Raw genomic sequence first — 22,231 nt, forward strand, 5'->3', positions numbered from 1 at the left:
TTAACTTATAGTTAAGAATTAGGCACTTTGGCCAGGCCCATCTTGATACCAGGGTAGAACATAACTCACTGCTTGCCCTGGGCCCGTCCCGTCCCTCTTCGGGACCCTGCTTTTGGGGTGCTAGGAACTGAGGGCAACTGAGGCTTAAGTCAAGAAAGCAGATGCCCGGGAATGAATAATATTCGAAGCCAATTAAATCCCAAGTTATAAAAGCATAATATTGTCTTCTTGTGTCTATACAAAAGGGACATTGCTTTATTTTTATTTATTTATTTATTTATTTTAAAGGGACATTGCTGTTGAGAGAAGGAGAGGGAAGGAGAGAAAATGGCGTCCACGGATTACAGTACCTACACCCAAGCTGCAGCACAGCAGGGCTACAGTGCGTACACCGCCCAGCCCACTCAAGGATATGCACAGACCAGCCAGGCTTATGGGCAACACTTATGGAACTTACGGACAGCCTACTGACATCAGCTATACCCAGGTGCAGACCACTGCAGCCTATGGGCAGACCGCCTATGCAACTTCTTATAGACAGCCTCCCCCTGGTTATACTACTCCGACTGCCCCCCAGGCATACAGTCAGCCTGTCCAGGGGTGCGGCACTGGTGCTTATGATACCAGCACGGCTACAGTCACTACTACCCAGGCCTCCTGTGCAGCTCAGTCTGCATATGGCACTCAGCCTGCTTTTCCAGCGTATGGGCAGCAGCCAGCAACCACCGCACCTACAAGACCACAGGATGGTAAGAAGCCAGCTGAGACTAGTCAATCTCAGTCTAGCACAGGGGGTTACAACCAACCCGGCCTAGGATATGGACAAAGTAACTACAGCTATCCCCAGGTACCTGGGAGCTACTCCATGCAACCAGTGAAAGCACCACCATGCTATCCACCTACCAGCTATTCCTCTACACAGCCGACTAGTTACAATCAGAGCAGTTATTCTCAGCAGAACACCTATGGGCAGCCGAGCAGCTATGGACAACAGAGCAGCTATGGTGAACAAAGTAGCTATGGGCAGCAGCTGCCCACTAGTTAACCACCCCCCCCCCAAACTGGATCCTACAGCCAGGCTCCAAGTCAATATAGGCAACAGAGCAGCAGCTACAGGCAGCAGAGTTCATTCCGACAGGACCACCCCAGTAGCATGGGTGTCTATGGGCAGGAGTCTGGAGGATTTTCCGAACGAGGAGAGAACCAGAACATGAGTGGTCCTGATAACCGGGGCAGGGGAAGAGCGGCATTTGATCGTGAAGGCATGAGCAGAGGTGGGCAGGGAGGAGGGCACGGTGGAATGGGCATTGGAGAGCGAGGTGGCTTCAATAAGCCTGGTGGACCCATGGATGAAGGACCAGATCTTGATCTAGGCCCACCTATAGATCCAGATGAAGATTCTGACAACCGTGCGATTTATGTGCAAGGATTAAATGACAATGTGACTTTAGATGATCTGGCAGACTTCTTTAAGCAGTGTGGAGTTGCTAAAATGAACAAAAGAATTGGACCACCCATGATTCATATCTACTTGGACAAGGAAACTGGAAAGCCCAAAGGTGATGCCACAGTGTCCTATGAAGACCCGCCAACTGCAAAGGCTGCCGTGAAGTGGTTTGATGGGAAAGATTTCAAGGAAGCAAACTTAAAGTTTCCCTTGCTCAGAAGAAGCCTCCAATGAACAGCATGCGAGGTGGAATGCCATCCCGTGAGGGCCAAGGATTGCCACTACCGCTTTGTGGAGGTCCAGGGGACCCAGGAGGCCCAGGAAGACCCATGGGTCGCATGGGAGGCCAAGGAGGAGACCGAAGAGGCTTTCTCCCAAGAGGGTCTCGAGGTTCCGAGGGAACCCATCAGGACGAGGAAATGTCCAACATCAAGCTGGAGACTGGCAGCGCCCCAATCCGGGATGTGGGAACCAGAACTTTGCCTGGAGAACAGAATGCAACCAGTGTAAAGCCCCAAAGCCTGAAGGTTTTCTCCCGCCACTCTTCCCACCTCTGGGTGGTGACCGGGGCAGAGGTGGCCCTGGTGGTATGCGGGGACGAAGAAGTGGCCTCATGGTCCGTGGGGGTCCTGGAGGAATGCTCATAGGTGGTCGTGGAGGAGACAGAGGTGGCTTCCGTGGTGGCCGGGGCATGGATCGAGGTGGCTTTGGTGGAGGCAGAAGAGGTGACCCTGGGGGACCCCCTGAGCCTTTGATGGAACAGATGGGAGGAAGAAGAGGCGGCCATGGAGGCCCTGGAAAAATGGATAAAGGCGAGTACTGTCAGGAATGCAGAGACCGGCCCTACTAGACGCAGAGACGCCGAAGAGCTGCATTGACTACCAGATTCAGTTTTTTAACCAGAAAATATTTTAAATTTATAATTCCATATTTATAATGTTGGCCACAACATTATGATTATTCCTTGTCTGTACTTTCGTTTTTTTCACCATTTGTGAAGAAACATTAAAATAAGTTAAATGGTAAATAATAATAATAATAATAATAATAATAATAATAATAATAATAATAATAAAAGGTACATTGCTTTAAAGTGAACTATTCAAAAGACACAAAGAAAGGAGAAAGGCAATATTAACTTATAAGTTCAGTGTCCTAGAAAGATCTAACCTTACAAACTAACAGTTTCATTAGGGGGAAAAGCTGATTAACTGTTTGGGGAGGAGAACATAGAGAAGTGGTTACAGATAAACAAAGGAATGGGAGTGACTCAGGAGCACCTTGATGTCGTGTGACCGGGATAAACCTAAGCTCCTTGTGGCATGGGGGTAAGGACACAGCAATGTCATCCTACACCACAGTTTCTTTTTCCAGTCATCTATTCTTGGAAACTTGGGCTGTTTATAGATTTCAGCTATTTTGGATAATGCTGCAATAAACATAGGGGTGCCAGTGTCTTTTATCCATTTTGGCGTTGGGTCCTTGGGGTATATTGCAATAAATGGGTTTGCTGGGCCAAATGGAATCTCCTTTCCTATATTTTAAAGGAATATCTATATTGTTTTTCAAAAAAGCTGGAACAGTTACCATTCCTCCCAGTAGTGAATGAAAGACCCTTCCCACAATCATGCCAGTAGTGGTTGCTTTTGTTTTTTTAATGCGTGCCAGTTTCTTTGGTGAGAGATGATAACTTTTGATTTGATTCTCCCTGATGATTAGTGGTGCAGAGTATTTTTATGTGCTGTTGGCCATTTGTATTTCTTCTTTGAGGAAGTTTCTGTTCAACTATTCTGCCCATTTTTTGAGGGGTTGGATTTTTTTCTTGTAAAGTTCTACCAGTGCCTTATATATATTGGGTATTAACCCCTTCTCAGGTGAGTATTGGATAAATAATTTCTTCCATTCCATTGGATATCTTTGTATCCTTGACATCATTGCCTTTGAGGTGCAGAAACTTTTTAATCTAACATGCTCCCATTTGTTTATCTTCGCTTCAACTTGTTTGGTCAGTGGTGGATTATCTTTTAGATGTTGTTTAGCTTCAATGCCATGGAGAGTTCTTCATACATTTTCCTTTTTGTAACTTATAGATTAAAATATAATATTGAGGTCTTTATTAAATTTTGATTTTACTTTTGTGCATGGTATTCAAAAGAGGTCTGATTTTATTTTTTTGCATATAGCTGACCAGTTTTCCCAAGACTGCTTGGTAAAGGGACTTTCCTTGCACCATTTCATATTTGTGCTCCTTTATTGAAGATTAGCTGATAGTATACCTCAGGGTCTGTCTCAGGATATTCAACTCTATTCAATTGATCTGAGGGTCTGTCTTTATTCCAGTGCCATGCTTTTTGCTGTTTAAATTACTACTGCTTTGTGGTATAGTTTGAAGTTGGGGAAAGTGATGCCTCACATCTTCTTCCCAAGGCTTGCTTTAGATATTTGGAGTGGGAGGTGTTTATTGTTCCACATGATTTTCAGGATTATTTGATCTATTTCTTTGAGAAGTGCCATCCTTATCCTTATGAGGACTGCATTGAATCTGCAAAATGTTTGGGAAAGTATTTCTATTTTAATGCTATTAGTCCTCCCTATACAAGAGCAGGGGATGTGTTTCCATTTCTTACTGTCCTCTTTTATTTCTTGAAGTAGTGTTTTTTAGTTTTCTTTGTATACATCTTTCACCTTGTTAATTCAGCTGATTTTGAGGTGACTTGATTTTCTGAGGCACAATTGTGAATGAAGTTGTGAAGAGAAGAGTTTTACATCTCTTCTTTTATTATTTGCATATAGAAAAACCATGAACTTTTAAAAAAATTATTCATTTTTAAATTAGTGAATTGCTGTGAGGGTACAGTTACAGATTTGCACATTTTTGTGCTTGTGCTTTCCTCATACAATGTTTGAGAACCCATCCCTCCACCAGTGCCCATTCTCCATCACCAATGAACCCAGAAACACTCCCACCCCCCAATCCCATCCCTCCCCACCCCACCCTGACTCTGTGGCAGGGCATTCCCTTTTGTTGTCTCTCTCCTTTTGGGTGTTGTGATTTGCAATAGGGGTATTGAGTGGCCATAGTGTTCAATCTCTAGTCTACTTTTAGCATGCATCTTCCTTCCCGAGCGGGTTCTCCAACCACATTTTACTTTACTTGGTGTTCCCTTCTCTATCTGAGCTGCCTTTTCCCCCAGCATGTAAGGCCAGTTTCCAAGTCATGGAGCCAAGCTCCTGGTACTTATTTCTACTATTCTTGGGTGCTAGTCTCCTACTCTGTTATTTTATATTCTACAGATGAGAGCAATTGTTCTATGTCTATCTCTCTCTTTCTGACTCATTTCACTTAGCATGATACTTTCCATGTTGATACACTTATATGCAAAGTTCATGACTTCATCTTGTCTAACAGCTGCATAGTATTCCATTGTATAGATGTACCAAAGTTTCTCTAACCAGTCATCTGCTCTCAGGCACTCGGGTTTTTTCCAGATTCTGGCTATTATAAACAGTGCTATGATGAATATGTAAGTGCAAGTGTCATTTCAACTATACTTTCTGCTTCTCTGGGATATATTCCCAGCAGTGGTATTGCTGGGTCAAATGGGAGTTCAATTTCTAATTTTTTAAGAAGCATCCATATTGGGAAAACAATAAACTTTTGCATATTAATTTTATTTTTTTTTCTTTTTGGGTCACACCCAGCGATGCTCAGGGGTTACTCCTGGCTTTGCACTCAGGAACTACTCCTGGCGGTGCTTGGGGGACCATATGGGATGCCGGGGATCGAACCCGGGTCGGCCGCGTGCAAGGCAAACGCCCTACACGCTGTGCTATCGTTCCGGCCCCCTGCATATTAATTTTAAGCTATCCCGCACAGCAGAGCCTGGCAAGCTCCCTGTGGCGTATTTGATATGCCAAAAACAGTAACAACAAGTCTCACAATGGAGATGTTACTGGTGCCCGCTCAAGCAAATAAATGAACAATAGGATGACAATGCTACAGTCCTACCTTCCTATATAAATATATTGTTCTTAGGGGATTTTGTCTAAATTCTTTAGGATTTTCAAAATAAAGTATCACGTCATCCACAAAGAATGAGACCTTGATTTTCTTCCCTTCCTATATGGATGCCCTTGATAAATTTTTCTTACTAGTTGTTATGGCAAAACCTCTCAGTACTATATTGCACAAAAGTGGTGAGAATGGGCAACTTTGTCAGTACCAGATCTTAGAGAAAGGGGTGTTATTTTTCCCCATTGTGTGCTATGGGCTTGTGATAAGCAGTTTTGACTCTATTGAGGAAAGTTCCTTCAAGTAGCATTTTGAGAGTTTTTGTCCTGACTGGATGCTGGATCTTGCCAAATGCTTTCTCTGCATCTATTGGTGTGTTCATATGAATTACTTTTCTTTCCCTGGTATGGTGAATTGCATTGACTGACTTACATTTGTTAAACCATTCTTGCATTCCTGGAACGAATCCCACTTGGTTATGGTGTATGATGTTTCTGAGGAGTTGTTGGATTCTATTTGCTAGTATCTTGTTGTGGATATTTTCATGTGTCTCCATCAAGGCTATTGACCTATATTTTTTTTTATTTCTAGTCTCAATTAGTGAGCACATTTTTATTAGCTACCTACAATGTGATAGGCATAGTTCAGGAATTGATGATATGTAGTAAGCAAGACTTAGCACCTTCCCTCAAGAAACTTAATTCTAATATGTGCCTATCACTGTCACTATCACTATCATCCTGTTGATCCTCGATCTGCTCAAGCGGGCCCAGTAATGCCTCCATTAGTCCTAGCCCTGAGATATTAGCAGCCTCTCTTTACTCGTCCTTCCCAACGGTACCCCATTAGAGGCTCTTTCAGGGTCAGGAGAATGATACCCATCATTATTACTGTATTTGGCATATGAATATGCCACGGGGAGCTTTCCAGGCTCTCCCGTGCAGGCAGAAAAACTCTCGATAGCTTGCCATGTTTTCCAAGAGGGAGAACTAGGCTATAACATGTCGCTTATAGGAGCCGGGTCTCTGGATGTTGGCTGTTGATGGGGTTACACGGCCCCGGGGCAGTTTCTGGGGGTGACTGCCTAGCTACTGGAAAATGGAAGATCTGGGCGGAAGAGGCCCAGTCCTGATCCAGCCCTGGGTCCCCCACATCTGGGTTCCTCTGCCAGTTCCTTCAGGTGTGAGGCTCGTCCAAATGTATGGAGAGGGGCCTTGAGCATGGCTGTGACTGGGTTCCGGATGTCTTCGGCTGCCAGGGCCCTGCTCGGGGTGGGGAGAGAAACTGAACCTACCCCCTCCAAGGGGCCCTGGTGGAGACAGCCAGGGGCGGAGGCAGAGAAAATTATGTAAGCAAAGTCTCTAAGGAGATGCAGTTTGTCTTGACATATGAAATACCTAAAAGGAAATATTGGATTTTATAATTAGTAAGTCCTTGATAATCTTTCAAAGGAGCACCAGTTAAATGGTCAGGATAGAATTTAGAAAGATTAGAAGAGTTGTCAAATGGATATAAAATTTTAGTTCACTGTATCACTGTATAAAACTTTAGTTATGCTTGATTAATAAACTCCAGAACTGTGCTATCCAACACATGGTGTTTATAGTTTCCAACAAAGAATTAAGTACTTAAATATATAAAAGCAGTTTATCATATGTTTGGTATTCATATACAAGCCAACTAAAGAAAGGGAACCCCTGGGTAATGTAGGTAATGGGTATATGACTATTCCTTTGATTGTGCTAATGGTATGATTGACTGAGGTGCCCATGTTCAAACTCACCAAACTGAACATATTAAGGATGTAAAGTTATTTAGGTATAATTTTACCTCAATAAATTTTAAAGCCTTAACAAAGTATACATGAATGCTTTATTCTTAATGTCTAAATGGTAATAAAAGAATAAAGATTCAATGATGCTAGAGAAGAAGGGAATGTGAAAGGAATTTTTAGTCACTAATGTCTTTTTCATTTAAGATTGAATGTATTAATATAGTGTGCTGAAATTGTGAGTAGAGATTCGATCTTAAAGATACAAGAATAAAAATAATAAGGCAAAGTCCATTCTCAAAATCATTGCATAGAATGGTTCTTTCATTTAGTATTTATTATTTTCATTTGGCTGTCTGTTCTTATGTTTTAATGAATGCGAAAAACACAAAAAATGGCTATGGTAGTTCATTAATTTATTCTGTAGGAGAGGTTCTGTTCATATATTGACCTGACAAATAGCAGGATGGGTTAAAGGGAAAAAAATCTGAGTATGCATATCTCTCAATACAGAGATCTGGTAAAGAAAAATACTCTCTTATTTGGACATAAAAGAAAATACTACTTTCATTAAACTCTTAGAAATGGAGTTGCCACATTTGAAAAATGCTTAGTATTATGGAGTAAATGCGTTTTAAAGAATATAAGTAAACTTTAATTTTGCATTTTAAAGTATCATATTCTCTTGGCAGAAAAAATAAATTCTTATTCTATGTTAACTTTTTTCTAAATTATTTTTACAATGATAGTTTCATGAAAACAGATTATTAAAAATTAAATTGGACTTTATAACTCGGTTGTCACTGTGTTTAACCTACCATTTGTTGGAACACAAACTAAAAGTTAATTAAGAAAGACTATGCTTCAGCTATTAATTTTCTCAAAGGTTAAAGATGAATTTTTCCTGTAATGATTTATGATACTATGAATGAAAACTTTTTCAGGTCGTGTATTTTATTGGTCTTACACTTCAGTGGTGTTTTGGCTAATTTTACCTCAATGTCTCAACTTTGCTCCCAATTATTTAACAGCTCAGGAATAGGTGTTTTCACACAACTGCTATGGTAGAAATTTCCACAACACACGTTTTGACAACATGAACAAATACACACGCATCAAAATTTTGAGAAAGTGAGTTCATGTTTAATGTTCTAAGCATACTTGATTGGATTGACGTTTCTTGATTTGGGCATTTTAACATTTGTACAGAATTTTCTAAGCTGTGGGAGGCTGTCCATCACATTACCAAATGGTCATCTGCAATTCTGGCCTTTGTGCGTTGTAAGTCAGTTGCAGTCCCCTACTTGTCATTATGATAGACGATAATGTCCCTAGATGTTGCCAAATGGTCCCTGATGACAAAATTATGCCCCGTTAAGAATCACTGAGTAAATGACAGTCATTAATGCCCTAGGAAATATCGTTCTGGTGTAATTGAAAAGCTAGCACAAAGACGCATTATAAATGCTTATAAAATTGGTTTCTACAAGATAAAATATAGCAGGTACTTTTTTTGGATGATAAATATGCTTAATGAGTCCCACAGAAAACACAACTCCTACGTTGTAATTAGAGAAATAATTAAAATTTCTTCAAAATGCAAATTTTCAATGTAGTTTATTTATAAAATATTAGCTTAAAAGTCATACTTGTTTGGGGAACTCATTTAAGAGCTACAGTGCAATATAAGAACAATAGCTTTCTTTTCATTTAAAATAATATTTTTTGATGACTTGCCTATGCCCTGTGCATGGTTGCTTTACAAAGAATGGCAAATAGATTTGAAAACCATTTCTGAAGACAACAAGTTGTGCAGCATTAAACCATTCCTAGACCGGAAGAAGGCATTGGCCTCTAACACTCAGGGAAAGGATAATGAGTATAGCTGCTTGATTACTTGAATAATTTAACAGTAATTTTCTAGAGGCAAAATATATATGGATTGCCATATGAATAAATAAATCAAGCTACATATAACCTAATACTATATATTTAACCAAACAGGTGTTTTAACAGCACAAAGGCTTTTTACAAGTTTGCCTCAATGAAGGAACCAGAACTTCTGAGACTCAGAACAGTGAAGATCATGCAACTTTAAAAGGGTTTTATAATCACTTATTTTTGTGACTTATTTCAAACAGATAGCCATTGAGGTTATCTTCACTCTTTGTTACTGTGTTCCCAACAGATTTTCCAGCTGTATGAAGAATGGAAAAATCCTACTAGACAACTCCAGCCTCACTGAGCTTTAGTAAGCTAGGAATTGTGTGGCTACATGAAAATAAATCCATCTAAAAGGTATTGTTACCAATAATCTGTAAATCATAAAAACAGCACTTGATCTATGTATCGATTAACTTAAAATGCATACCCACTTCTACAGGAATCAAGTGTTATACCTATATACATTACAAGAACTAGATCTCCAGTACTTAACCAATTCAGTAACACTTGGTCTTTGAAATTAGTTCAGCCAATGGGCTATTTCTAAGCTGTGTTGTGTATATGACAGAATTCAGATTACTGAAGCTTCACCTGAAATAACAAGGACATTTCCCTGCCCCTTTCCATACTGCTCAGGTGGCCCTCTTCTTGGAACTCATATCACCTAAGAACAAATTTTCTATCACAAATCTTCATACTTGTACATATGGACAATTGTACATTTACTTAGCTGTGGTGTCTGTGAGGGTAGAGGTGGTCTTCCTTCCTTCCTTCCTTCTTTCCTTCCTTCCTTCCTTCCTTCCTTCCTTCCTTCCTTCCTTCCTTCCTTCCTTCCTTCCTTCCTTCCTTCCTTCCTTCCTTCCGTCTTCCTTTCTTCTTCCCTCCCACCCTTCCTTCCTCCCTCCCTCCCTTCCTTCCTCCTTTCCTCCCTCCCTTCCTCCTTCCCTCCCTCCCTTCTTCTTTCTTCCCTGCCTCCCCTGGTTTCTCCTTCCTTCCCTCTCTTCCTTCCTCCCTCTCTCCCTTCTTACCTTCTTCCCCCCTCCCTTCTTCCCTTCCTTCCCTCCTTCCCCCTCCCACCCTCCCTTCCTCCCTTACTTTTTTCCTTCCTCCCTTTGTCCCTCCCTCCCTTCCTCCCTTCTTCCTCCCTTCCTCCCTTCCTCCCTTCCTTCCCTCCTTCCCCCTCCCACCCTCCCTTCCTCCCTTACTTTTTTCCTTCCTCCCTTTGTCCCTCCCTCCCTTCCTCCCTTCTTCCTTCCTTCCTCCCTTCCTCCCTTTCTTCCCTCCTTCCCCCTCCCACCCTCCCTCCCTCCCTTCCTCCCTTCTTCCTTCCTTCCTTCCTTCCTTCCTTCCTTCCTTCCTTCCTTCCTTCCTTCCTTCCTTCCTTCCTTCCCTCCTTCCCTCTTTCCTTCCTTCCTTCCTTCCTTCCTTCCTTCCTTCCTTCCTTCCTTCCTTCCTTCCTTCCTTCCTTCCTTCCCTCCTTTCTTTTTTCTTTCTTTCTTTCTTCCTTCCTTCCTTGCTTCCTTTCTCTCTTCCTCTTTCTTTCTTTCCTCTTAACTGTCATAACATATATTACTAATAGGCAGTTGCTAAGAGGTGGTTGAACCATCTAATTGAATTCTACTTTTGGTATTGATCCTCTGGCACATGCTAGACTTTTGATTTTACACATCCCAGATTTTATATCTCAGCTATATAAAATCCCGAGACTTTATAGTTTTGTTCACAGGGAGGCAAGAAATGCAATTTTCATTATTTTTGATAGTTCACCTTTAAAGTAGCTTTCTACTGCGGTGGTAGAAACAAATTCAAAGATGAAATACATTTTTACCACTTTCCTAGGGAAAAAGGTTAGGATTTCTGTGTGTTTCTCTGTGAGGGAACTAATCACTAATCATTTTTTATTTCATGTCCTAGCAATCAACATCCTTCTTCCTGCAATAGAGAAATGTTGAGTGTCCATACTCTAGACTCACTTATTTTGAATAACTCATCTTTTCAACTTAAGAGTATACTGAAATCAGGTCACCATTCCATATTTTCCCCCAACAGTTTATAACACAACGCTTTTCTAAAGCCGGGTAACTCCTACCAACTTTATCAGGAAAATAGATCACAGCACAGCCATGAGGACAATATCTGTCTTGATTTCGATCTCACAGTAGCACTGTAGCACAGTCATCCAGTTGTTTATCGATTTGCTTGAGCAGAAACAAGTAACATCTCCATTGTGAGACTTGTTGTCACTGTTTTTGGCATATATAGAATACGACAAGGGTAGCTTGCCAGGCTCTGCCATGAGGGTGGGATACTCCCGGTAGCTTACTGGGCTCTCGAGAGAGGAACAGAGGAATTGAACCCGGCTCTGCCTCATACCCAATGTGTTATGGCTCCAGCCCTATCTCACAGTAGATTAAGAAAATTGATTCTGTTTGTGAGAAAACAAAAGCTTTATAGTTACTAGTGAGTGATCTTATGAATATCAATACCATGCTTTTTTTAATCCATGCCTCCCAGATGGAGAAATTGTCGCTCCTGCCTCATGTTCCTGTTATGGTATTGCTTCGTTGGCTATTGTGGGCAAAGAAAATCCTAGCTCACTGAATTGATTGGATCATGCTTAGGTAGATTGCTTCCAACTTACTAACAATGCAATGGTTTGAGATTTAAATCTCAATCTACTGCCAAAAGAAGCTCTCTTTTCAATCGGATAAGTTGTTTTCAGCTGGGTGTGGTCTACATCTATCTCCAGGGAACATTTTGAAATATCTAAAGATATTTTAGGTTACAACAGGTGGTGATTGCTGGACTGTTTGGTACTATTGGTCTAGAGGGCAAAGACCAGTTACTCTACTAATTATATTCAATTAACAAGAGCGCTCCCCAAACAAATAATTATTTGCTACAAAAATATTAGTAGTACCAAAGCTAGATAGGTAACAAAGACCCCTTAGCTCATGGTTTAATAAGCTACCAAGGATGTGTTACATTTTTCAGCTACAAAATTATGTATCTGTTGTCAAAACAACCATTTAGTAAATACTCATCACTAATGGTTAGGAAAGGGAAAGAGACGGCAATTATGTTAGCAAGAGTTTATTCCATGCCAGATTTTTCATTAATATATTTGCAATCCCACATACAGTCTTCAAAAATTAACATGTCAGATAGTTATGATATCTTTATTCACTTGCAAGAGCTTTTTAAAAATGAGTTTTTATTTATTGCACCGTTTAGTACAATAGCTAAGACATGGAATCAACCTAGTTGTCCAACAATACATGACTAAGTTATGGAGATGTTGTTTATATGCACAATAGAATATCTGTGAAGCTGCAAGGAACTACAAAAGCATGCAGCTTGCTGCAACTTTGATAGAACTGCAGCATATTGTTAAGTTTAATAATCCAGAAGAAGAACGCTTACAGAATGATCTCACTCACCTGTGGTGTATAGAATCACTAGACAAGGAAATACAATGTATTTAGAGGGGCCTAGATCACCCTTCAACCCAGATTACAGGAAGTAGAAGGAAATAAATTTACGGGAAAAGAAGAGGTTGACAGGAAATAACGGGAGGCAGGGTTCATGGGCATTGTGTATATTGGTAGTGTAGAGGGGTGGTATATTTATCTCCAAACCACGGAGTGAACAACACTGAAAGCATGAGATCCAAACTACATCAATCAGTCAAACTAAAAATTGTGTCTGTCAAGAGGCAGGCTGGCTGGGGACACTGAAAGAAGGAAGTTGTGGGATTGTATGTCTCAATATCGTATGTGAACACATTGTGTGTCTAAAACTAAACTGTGAATTACTTTGTAAATCATGGGGCTTTAATAACTTTTTTTAAAAATTAAATATGTTTTGGAACATTTTAAAAAAATATATGATCCTTTATTATTGTCAGAGTAAACATTATCAGGATGTAATTCCAGTCTCAAAAATATCTGCTCTGCAAAAGGGAATGCCCTGCCACAGACGAGGGGTGGGGTGTTGGGAATTGGGTGGGGGTGGGGGGATGGGTACTCGATCATTATATGATTCAACATAAAAAATAAAAAATAAATAAAAATAATATCTTCTCTGTGCATTTTTCTGCTATAAAATATAGTTGGCATATTCACCATGTAAGTTCAAAATAGATAATGTGTTGATCTAATATACTTATATATTATGAAATAATCCTCCAAGATGATTAGCCCACTCCTCTATCACATTACATAATTATCATTTCTCTTGTGTTGTGTAGATCATGAATAACTACTTTCCAGAAATAGGCAAAAGGAGGAGCATACTTTGCATATGTAGGACCCTGATTTTCACTGGTTGCACTGCATGCCTCTCAAGCAGCGCTGGGTAGGGCTCTAAAACCCCCAAAGACACTGGGGGTTCCCTGATGGTTCTGGTACTTCAGGGACAGGGCAGTGCCTTCTTCTTCACCCCAAGTATTGAATTGTCCACCCTAATTGGCCAAGTATCCCCAGGAGTATTTCACAGACCCATCATGACTTCTTGAAAATCCCCTCAAAAGAAACAAAAGGAACACAACTTGCTCTTCTGTCACAAGACAAAGGGATAGGTTGATACAAAATAAAACTATTGGAGTTTCCTTGTTAAAGGCATGGAACTCTACCATCTGTAAACTCACCTTCTAAGGGGGTTTGGCGGGGCTGATGGCCCTACTGCTGCTATTTTCCCAAATTATTGCCTTCCACACAACCCTCCCTGTCTATCCCTTCTAATGAAAACTGTGTTGGTCTCTAGGGTATATGGAGTACCTCTGTTTTTCACAACTATGGTGTGGAATTGTCTCAGTAGTAGTATTCTGTATTAAAATAATTGTTAAGAAACTCTGGTATATTTACACAATGGAATACTATGTAGCTGTCAGGAAACATGAAGTCATGAAATTTGCATATAAGTGGATCAACATGGAAAGTATCATGTTGAGTGAAATGAGTCAGAAAGAAAGAGACAGACATAGAAAGATTGCACTCATATGTGGAATATAATGTAACTGAGAAGTACAAGTTGGCAACGATGCAACTTCTGGCAGATGTCTCTCTGGACTTAGTTACTAAAATACTAAATTACAGAAACCCAAAACTGAGAGGCCGCTAAGTGTGGTCACTTGACCTCATACCTCTTCATCCTCAGCAATGGAAAACAAATTATCTAATGCTTCCTTTTTAGCAGGTCTGACTTTAGGGGAGAGACTCTCCAAACAATAATAGTGAGTTTTGTTGAAATATTGTATGCAATCAAAATGAAAGTAAAGTGAAATTTATTAGTTACACAGGCGGGGGGGGGCTTAGGGTGGGGGGGGCTAGGGGCGTGGGGGGGTTTGGGGTGTGAGGGGGCGGGGTGGAGCTATACTGGGATTCTTGGTGGTAGAATATGAGCACTGGTGAAGGGATGGGTATTCGAGCATTGTATAACTGAGATTTAAACCTGAAAACTTTGTAACTTTCCACATGGTGACTCAATAAAAAATTTAAAAAAAATAAAATAATTGTTAGTTATTCTTTGTGAGGGAAAAAGTGAAATAAAGAACAATGTTTATTACCATTATGATTATCTCACTTAGTGTCTGTATTATTTTAAGTGTAAAAATAAACACTATGGAGGCAGGGGAAGGGTAGGAAAGGGGGGGTATACCCGGGATATTGGTGGTGGGGAATGTGCACTGGTGGAGGGATGCGTGTTTGACCATTATGAGATTGTAACCCAAACATGAAAGCTTGTAAGTATCTCATGGTGATTCAAATAAATAAATAAATAAATAAATAAATAAATAAATAAACAAACAAACACCTAACAAAGTTCAATCTTTTTTGGTGGGAGGGAGAGAGGACACACTTATCAAAGCTCAGGGGTCAGTCTTGAGTATGTGCTCAGGAATCATATCTGGTGGTGCTTGGGGAACTATATGGGATTCCAGGGATTGAACCCAGGTTGGCTGCAGACAAGGCAAACGCCCTCCCCGCTCTGCTATCATTCTGGCCCCCACAAACTTCATTCTTTTTTAATGAATCACTGTGAGATACAGTTACAGACTTACAAACTTTTGTGATTAGGTTTCAGTCATACAATGATTGAGTGCCCATCGCTCCTCCACCAGTACCTATTCTTCAACATCAATGTTCCCAGTATCCCTCCCACCACCCCCACCCCTTCCTACCTCCTGCCTCTGGAACAGACACATTCCCTCTTACTCTCTCTCTCTCTCCTTTTGGGTGTTATGGTTTGAAATACAGATACTAAGAGGTCATCATGTTTCGTCCATAGTCTACTTTCAGCATGCATTTCCCATCCCAAACAAGCCCTTCAACTATCCTTTACTTAGTGATCCCTTCTTTATCCCAGCTGCCTTTTCCCCAGCATGTGAGACTGGCTTCAAATCCATGGAGCAATCCTCCTGGCCCTTATCTCTACTATCCTTAGGTGTTTGTCTCCTATTACATTACTTTTTATTCCACAAAGGATTGCAGTCATTTTTCTGTCTGTCCCTTTCTTTCACTTCACTTAGCATGATACTCTCCATGTCCACCCACTTATATGGAAATTTCATTATTTCATGTTTTCTAATAGCTGCATAGTATTCCATTGTGTACATGTACCAAGTTTCTTTAATGAGTCATCTGTTCTCAGCTACTCAGTTTTTTTTTCCAGATTCTGGCTACTGTAAATAGTGTTGCAATAAAGTTACAAGTGCAGATGTCATTTCTACTGTACTTTTTTGCATCTCCGGGATCTCTTCCCGGAAGTGACCGTGCTGTGTCAAATGAGAGTTCAGTTTTTAGTTTTTTGAGAAACTTCCATATTGCTTTCCAAGAAGGCTGGATCAGTCAGCATTCCCACCAGTAGAAAACATCCAATCACATCAGAAAATGTGGTGATGAAATGAACAGAAACTTTCTCAAAGAAGAAATCCAAATGGGCAAAAAGTACATGAAAAAATGCTCTTCCTCACTAATCATAAGGGAGATGCAGATCAAAACAACAATGAAATATCATGTCACACCACAGAGACTGGCACACATGCAAAAGAACAAAAGCAACCTGTATTGGTGAGGGTGTGAGGACAAAGTTCAATCTTAAAGAGGATTCTATGGCTTAGTTCACAGTCTAGAGACATGGCTACAAGAAGTTGCTGGGACCAAAAGTAGTCTGTGAACTAAGCCATAGCCCCACGCTGGCCCAGGAGGGGAAAGATCCTTCTTTCTAGTTTTTTTTCCCTTTTTTGGGAGAAGCGGAGTGGCGTCAGCCATATTATGAGGACTATTAAGCATGTACGAACTTGGTGGTGCGGGAAGGAGAAAAAAAAGACTTCTGAACTTGAAACAGCGGGATGTGTGGGCAGTCTCGGTCGGAGGCGATACCTGTGCGTGCTCCGCCGAGATCTGACCCAAGTGGCCACACTTTTGTGCGGCCGTTCTGCTGCTGACCGACCATGATACAGAGGCCAGTTAGAATAATTTTGGTCCCAGCAGCTGCTTGAAGCCATGTCTCTAGACTGTGAACTAAGCCATTGCCCCATGCTGCCCCAGGAAGGAAAATGATGCATTTTCTAACATAAATCTCCCTGAACTTAATTTCTAAAATACTAAAATACAGAAATCCTAAACCGCACAGCCACTATTGAGTTTATGGCTTAGTTCACAGACTTCCTATCTCGTCATTCTCAGAAATGGAAAACTGATTGTCAGGTGCTTCCTTGTCACTAGGGCTTTTTTTTTGGGGGGGGGACTCCAACAACAATAGTGAGTTTTGTGTGAAATATGGAATGTAATCAAGGTAAAGAGAAAATGGAGTGAAATTTATCAGCTACGCAGGTGGAGGTGGGGGTTGGGGGGATGGGAGTTATACTGGGGTTTTTGGTGGTGGAATATGGGCACTGGTGAAGGGATGGGTGTTTGAGCATTGTATAACTGAGACATAAGCCTGAGAACTTTGTAAATTTCCACATGGTGATTCAATAAAATAAATAATTAAAAAAAGATGATTCTAGCTTCAATGTTATAGAGAGTTCTGCCTATATTTTCCTCCATTATAATTTATAGATTTGGGTCTAATATGTATTGGGTCTTCAACCCATTTTTTTTTTAGTTTTTTGCCTGCTCTTCAGTAGAAAACTTCATACTGGGACAGGAGTCAGGTGGGGAGGATAAATTAGGTAAGAGAACACTGGTTTGAAATACAGTTACTGACAGCTTATCAGGTACACCCCTTTACCTACTTTTAGCACTTAGTTCTTGACTATAATGAAAGGAAAGAGAGAGACAGAGAGAGATAGAGAGAAGAACATCTGCCATAGAGGCAGGCTGGGGTTGGTGGTGATGGGAGGGAAATTGGGGACTCATGCTGGGAAATGTACTCTGGTGGAGGGATAGTGTTGGAACACTATATGACTGAAACCTAATCAAGAACAGCTTTGTCACAGTCTATCTCACAGTGATTCATTAAAAAAATTAAAAATACAAAATAAATAAAATAAAGAGAACACTGGGACAATGGATCATGGGAAATGAGCTGGGGGAGCAGGAGGGAAGTTGGGGACATTGGAGGAAGTTAGTGGGCATTGGTGAAGGGACAGATGTTGTAACAATGTACACCTAAAACTCAATAATAAATATCTTTGTAACTTTATCATTTATGGTGATTCAATAATTAAAAATCTTATCAAAATTCAAAATCAGACTACACCTTATTGTTACTCAGATGAGAAAGAGATATAACATAAAGGGCTACATATAATAATAAAATTAGATGATAAGTAAGAACAGATAATGAAATCCAATCATTGTTTCCCCATTTTTTTATAAGAAAGTCTCATAAGTTTGGCGAAGCAATAATAATAACTGATAGTATTGCATTTATACAGCTAAATACAAAATATCTAAAGTAATGCTAGAAATCAGAAAAACAGAAAGCAAATTATTTAGCCCAAAGTAGTTCAGTTTTATAAAAAAAAATAGGGAAACTGGATTTCTTTAAAGGGAAAATCTTAGAAATGGTACATTTCTACTCACAACACATTAGAACTTTTTGACCTGGCTGTGTCAAGATGCAAAGGTGGGATATGATCTAATCATCCAGATGACCTATAAGAGCTCTAGTAATAAAGAATAAAGCTATGTCTTGGTGTCTAGGAAATTCTGACACAGGAGATGAACTTTATGTTGGAAACAATGTCTGGGTGCTTGTCAGAATGAGCACTTTATATTCCTTTGGAAGTGACCGACATTGCAATTCAATAATGGGGCAGAATAATTAGCTTAACTATAATAAATTAAAAGGCAAATTCATCATTTACAGCAAGGAGAACATTATTTCTAGAGATTTCTAATGCTCAAATGAAGACAATAGAATCAAAAGGACAATATGGGTAGTAGAAGAGGAGAATAAAGTCTGTGCATTTACTTCATCTGGTTAATCAATTAATTTTATGGACTATAGCACTGCACTGTGGCACTGCCATCCCGTTGTTCATCAATTTGCTCGAGCGGGCACCAGTAACATCTCCATTGTGAGACTTGTTGTTACTGTTTTTAGAATATCAAATACACCACGAGTAGCTTGCCAGGCTCTACTGTGTGGGCGGGTTACTCTCAGTAGCTTGCCGGGATGTCTGAGAGGGATGGAGGAATAGAACCTGGGTCAGTCGAGTACAAGGTAAACACCCTATCCTCAGTGTTATCACTCCAGTTCAAAAAGTCAACACCGTAAAGTGTAAAAACTCATATTTACACAAGAAAAACCAGAAAAGGCATTGATGGAAACAATGCCACGAAATTTAATTATTTAAAAAGCCAACATGAATTGGATGGAAGCAATGAAACAGCTGCTATGGAAAACTACAAAATCAAGTCCAATATTTTATAGTTGAAAAGCCTGCAATTACCTCCTGGTTTGAAACTCTACGCTTACTGTATTTAAAAAGAAATACAAGTTTCTTTCTAAGTCTAGCCCTCTTTGACTTTCTGTCTTACAATTTTATTTTTGCTTCAATTTGCTCATTCTTTGTCAGAAATTCACCTTCCTCAATCTTCTGTTTAGTCACCCTGAAAGGTCAAACTAGTTTTTTCCCAGGATCATTTGTACTAGCTTTTTCCTTTTCCTGAAAGGCTCCTTCCTCATATTTTCTCATGACAGACCCTATTCTACCAATTAATGTTTAACTTGAAAGTCAAAAGGCTTGACCACTTTTTGTCTAGAAATAGTCACATTCTAGGAATAGACAAAGCCATTCCCTATTGCACTGTCAGAAAGCCATTGTCTGTGAATCAGTTCCATGAAATTATTAAATACATAAAACTCCATTACTTACAGTGTATACACTGGATTGCATTTAGTTTAAATTGACTATGCTTAAGCAAATATTAAGTACAATTTGTAGGGGCCAGAGTGATAGTACAGCGGATAGGGTGTTTGCCTTGCCTGCAGCCAAGCTGGGTTCGATCCCCAGCATCCCATATGGTCACCCAAGCACTGCCAGGAGTAATTCCTGAGTGCAGAGTCAGGAGCAAGCCCTGAGCATCGCTCAGTGTGAACCAAAAAGTAAAAAAAAATATTACTTATTAAATAATGATCAATAAATATTGTATTGTTCTCCTTTTCTTGTTCTAACAGATGACCACAAAGACGTTTGTTATTTTTCTGGATGTTGATTACATCAACATAAAATAGGTCTCCCTAGCATAAGAACAAAGTGTCCAGAGGAGTGTGTTCATTCTAAAGGATCTAGAGCAGAGTCTATTTCCTTGTGTGGAAAGTTCACTTGCATTCCTTCCATAGCAGCATTCTCTGTATCACTCTGATTGTTCTTGCACTTCTCTGACATCCACCATCCAATCCTAGCACCGTGTTGTAGGGCTTTGGTAATTAGTGGACCCACTTGGACAAGTTGGGATATTTTTGCATCTCACTATCTTTGACTTGATCATAACTCTAACATTATTTTCACCACATAATATAATACACTCATAGATTCCAAGTAATCAGACCTAGATAGTATTCATGAAAGGAAGCCAATCTGTTGTTTACCTCAACTGATACATATTTTGCAAAATGACTTAGCAAAAGTAACAATATCACTGTATCACTGTCACTGTCATCCTGTTGCTCACCAATTTGCTTGAGCGGACAGCAGTAACATCTCCATTGTGAGACTTGTTACTGTCTTTGGCATATCGAATAGGCCATGGGTAGCTTGCCAGGCTCTGCTGTGTGGACGGGATACTCTTGGTAGCTTGCCAGGATCTCCGAGAGGAGCAGAGGAAAGGAACTTCGGACGGCCATGTGCAATGCAAACGCCCTACCCACTGTGGCCATGTTATGGCTCTAGTTCCAGTATTCTGGGTTTTGTTTGCTTGTTTTTGTTTTTGTTTTTTGCTTTTCGGCCACACCCGGCGATTCACAGGGGTTTCTCCTGGCTTTGCACTCAGGAATTACTTTTGGCGGTGCTCAAGGGACCATATGGGATGCTGGAAATCAAACCTGTGTTAGTCATGTGCAAGGCAAAAGCCCTACCTGCTATATTATCACTCCAGTCCCAGCAACAGTATTCTGAAGGGCTCCAGCCTTTCCCAGACCCAGACAGGTTCTTTCTTAATGTATTTGGTGGAGAATTGAAGTAAATGGCATCTTCCACTCGGAGAGATGCTTTGGAGTTTATTTTAGTTTATCCAAATAGTAAATGTTACTGGCCTAGCTGAATATAGATTGTATTTAGACTAATTGTTTCCATAGTATTGAGGTTAGCAAGTACAGAACTCAGGAGTCACATACAACCTATTTTGATGTCTAGTTCATATGCTAACTGTAGGACCTTGACTAAATACTTCGCCACACTTTGCCTGTTTTATTTTCTGTAATATACCTTAGAAAGTTTTCAAAAAAACTGAAATAATGCATAAACAGTATGAATTGGCAAAGACCTGTTCAAACAACCAATATTTTTTGTTGTTTTTGCTTAGCATCACACTGAAAAATTTAAATTAATGTCGATTTTTCATTAAAAATTACTGTAGGGCTTTGCTTCCAAGACAAGGAGTAAGAATGATCACATTTTTCATGCCCACCTTAGAGAAATAGGCTTTACATTTCTGTAACCTAGAAGATGAATTTTCAATAAAGGAGTTTTTAAATTAGTCCTGTAAGCCATATCAAAAGATACTATCAAAAGGTTGTTTTGTGCAAAAAGTATAAAAAAATTGCTTTCTGTTTCTTAGTCTCATATTACTTTGAAATCTGTGAAGAAAATGACCCATCTGATGCAACAATAACTTAGTAACTTGAAGAAAATCAAGTTACTAAATATTAACAATATTTCCTAGAGGACAGGACTCTTTCTCACATTTTATTTTATTTTGTATTAATTTTTTTAACTTTTGCATCACACCCGGCAATGCATAGGGGTACTCCTGGCTTTGCACTGAGGAACTACTCCTGGCAGTGCTGGGGGACCATATGGGATGCTGGTAATCGAACCTGGGATAGGCATGAGCAAGGCAAATACCCTACCTGCTGTCTCACATTTTAAATATCTAGGCATACCTCTTTTTGCTAAGAGCGAGAATAATGACTGAAGCCTTTGTGCATTCTGTGTGTATATACTATCAGAAAAAAATATTGAAAGAAATATTTAAACACATTTTGTGCTTAAAGTAGCCAAGATAAGCAAGACAAAATCTCTACTCTGTAAATTGATAAGTCTATCATTACTAATGAATAGGTCTCAAGCATCATATGTCTGTAGAAAATCTGCAGTCATAGTCAACCAACTTTCCTCAAGGTAAGGCAGTACACACAGACAATATGAGCTGGGCTGTCCTTGGAAACTCTTAGCATTTTCCCCCGTCTCATTATTTAGAGTCCCTTCCCGCATCTCCTCTGCCACATTAAGGCTAGCTATGTTCTGAAGCAGATTCTACTGTAGTAGAAACTGCAAAGAATGCTTCTTGACTAGTGGTATTTTGCATTAGGAAATTAATGCCGACTTGGTTCCTAGGGTTTTATATTTGACTGCAGTAGTCCTTTATTCTGCCAATTCAAG

The 22,231-nt window shown here is 40.0% G+C and overlaps 1 pseudogene; it reads left to right on the plus strand.

Annotated features, from left to right (window-relative positions):
- Window positions 1–327: 327 nt before the first annotated feature.
- LOC101548565 (RNA-binding protein EWS-like) lies at window positions 328–2,297 on the plus strand (annotated as a pseudogene).
- The last annotated feature ends 19,934 nt before the right edge of the window (window positions 2,298–22,231 follow it).

The sequence above is a fragment of the Sorex araneus genome, chromosome X (genome assembly GCF_027595985.1).
Source record: "Sorex araneus isolate mSorAra2 chromosome X, mSorAra2.pri, whole genome shotgun sequence".
Taxonomy (NCBI): domain Eukaryota; kingdom Metazoa; phylum Chordata; class Mammalia; order Eulipotyphla; family Soricidae; genus Sorex; species Sorex araneus.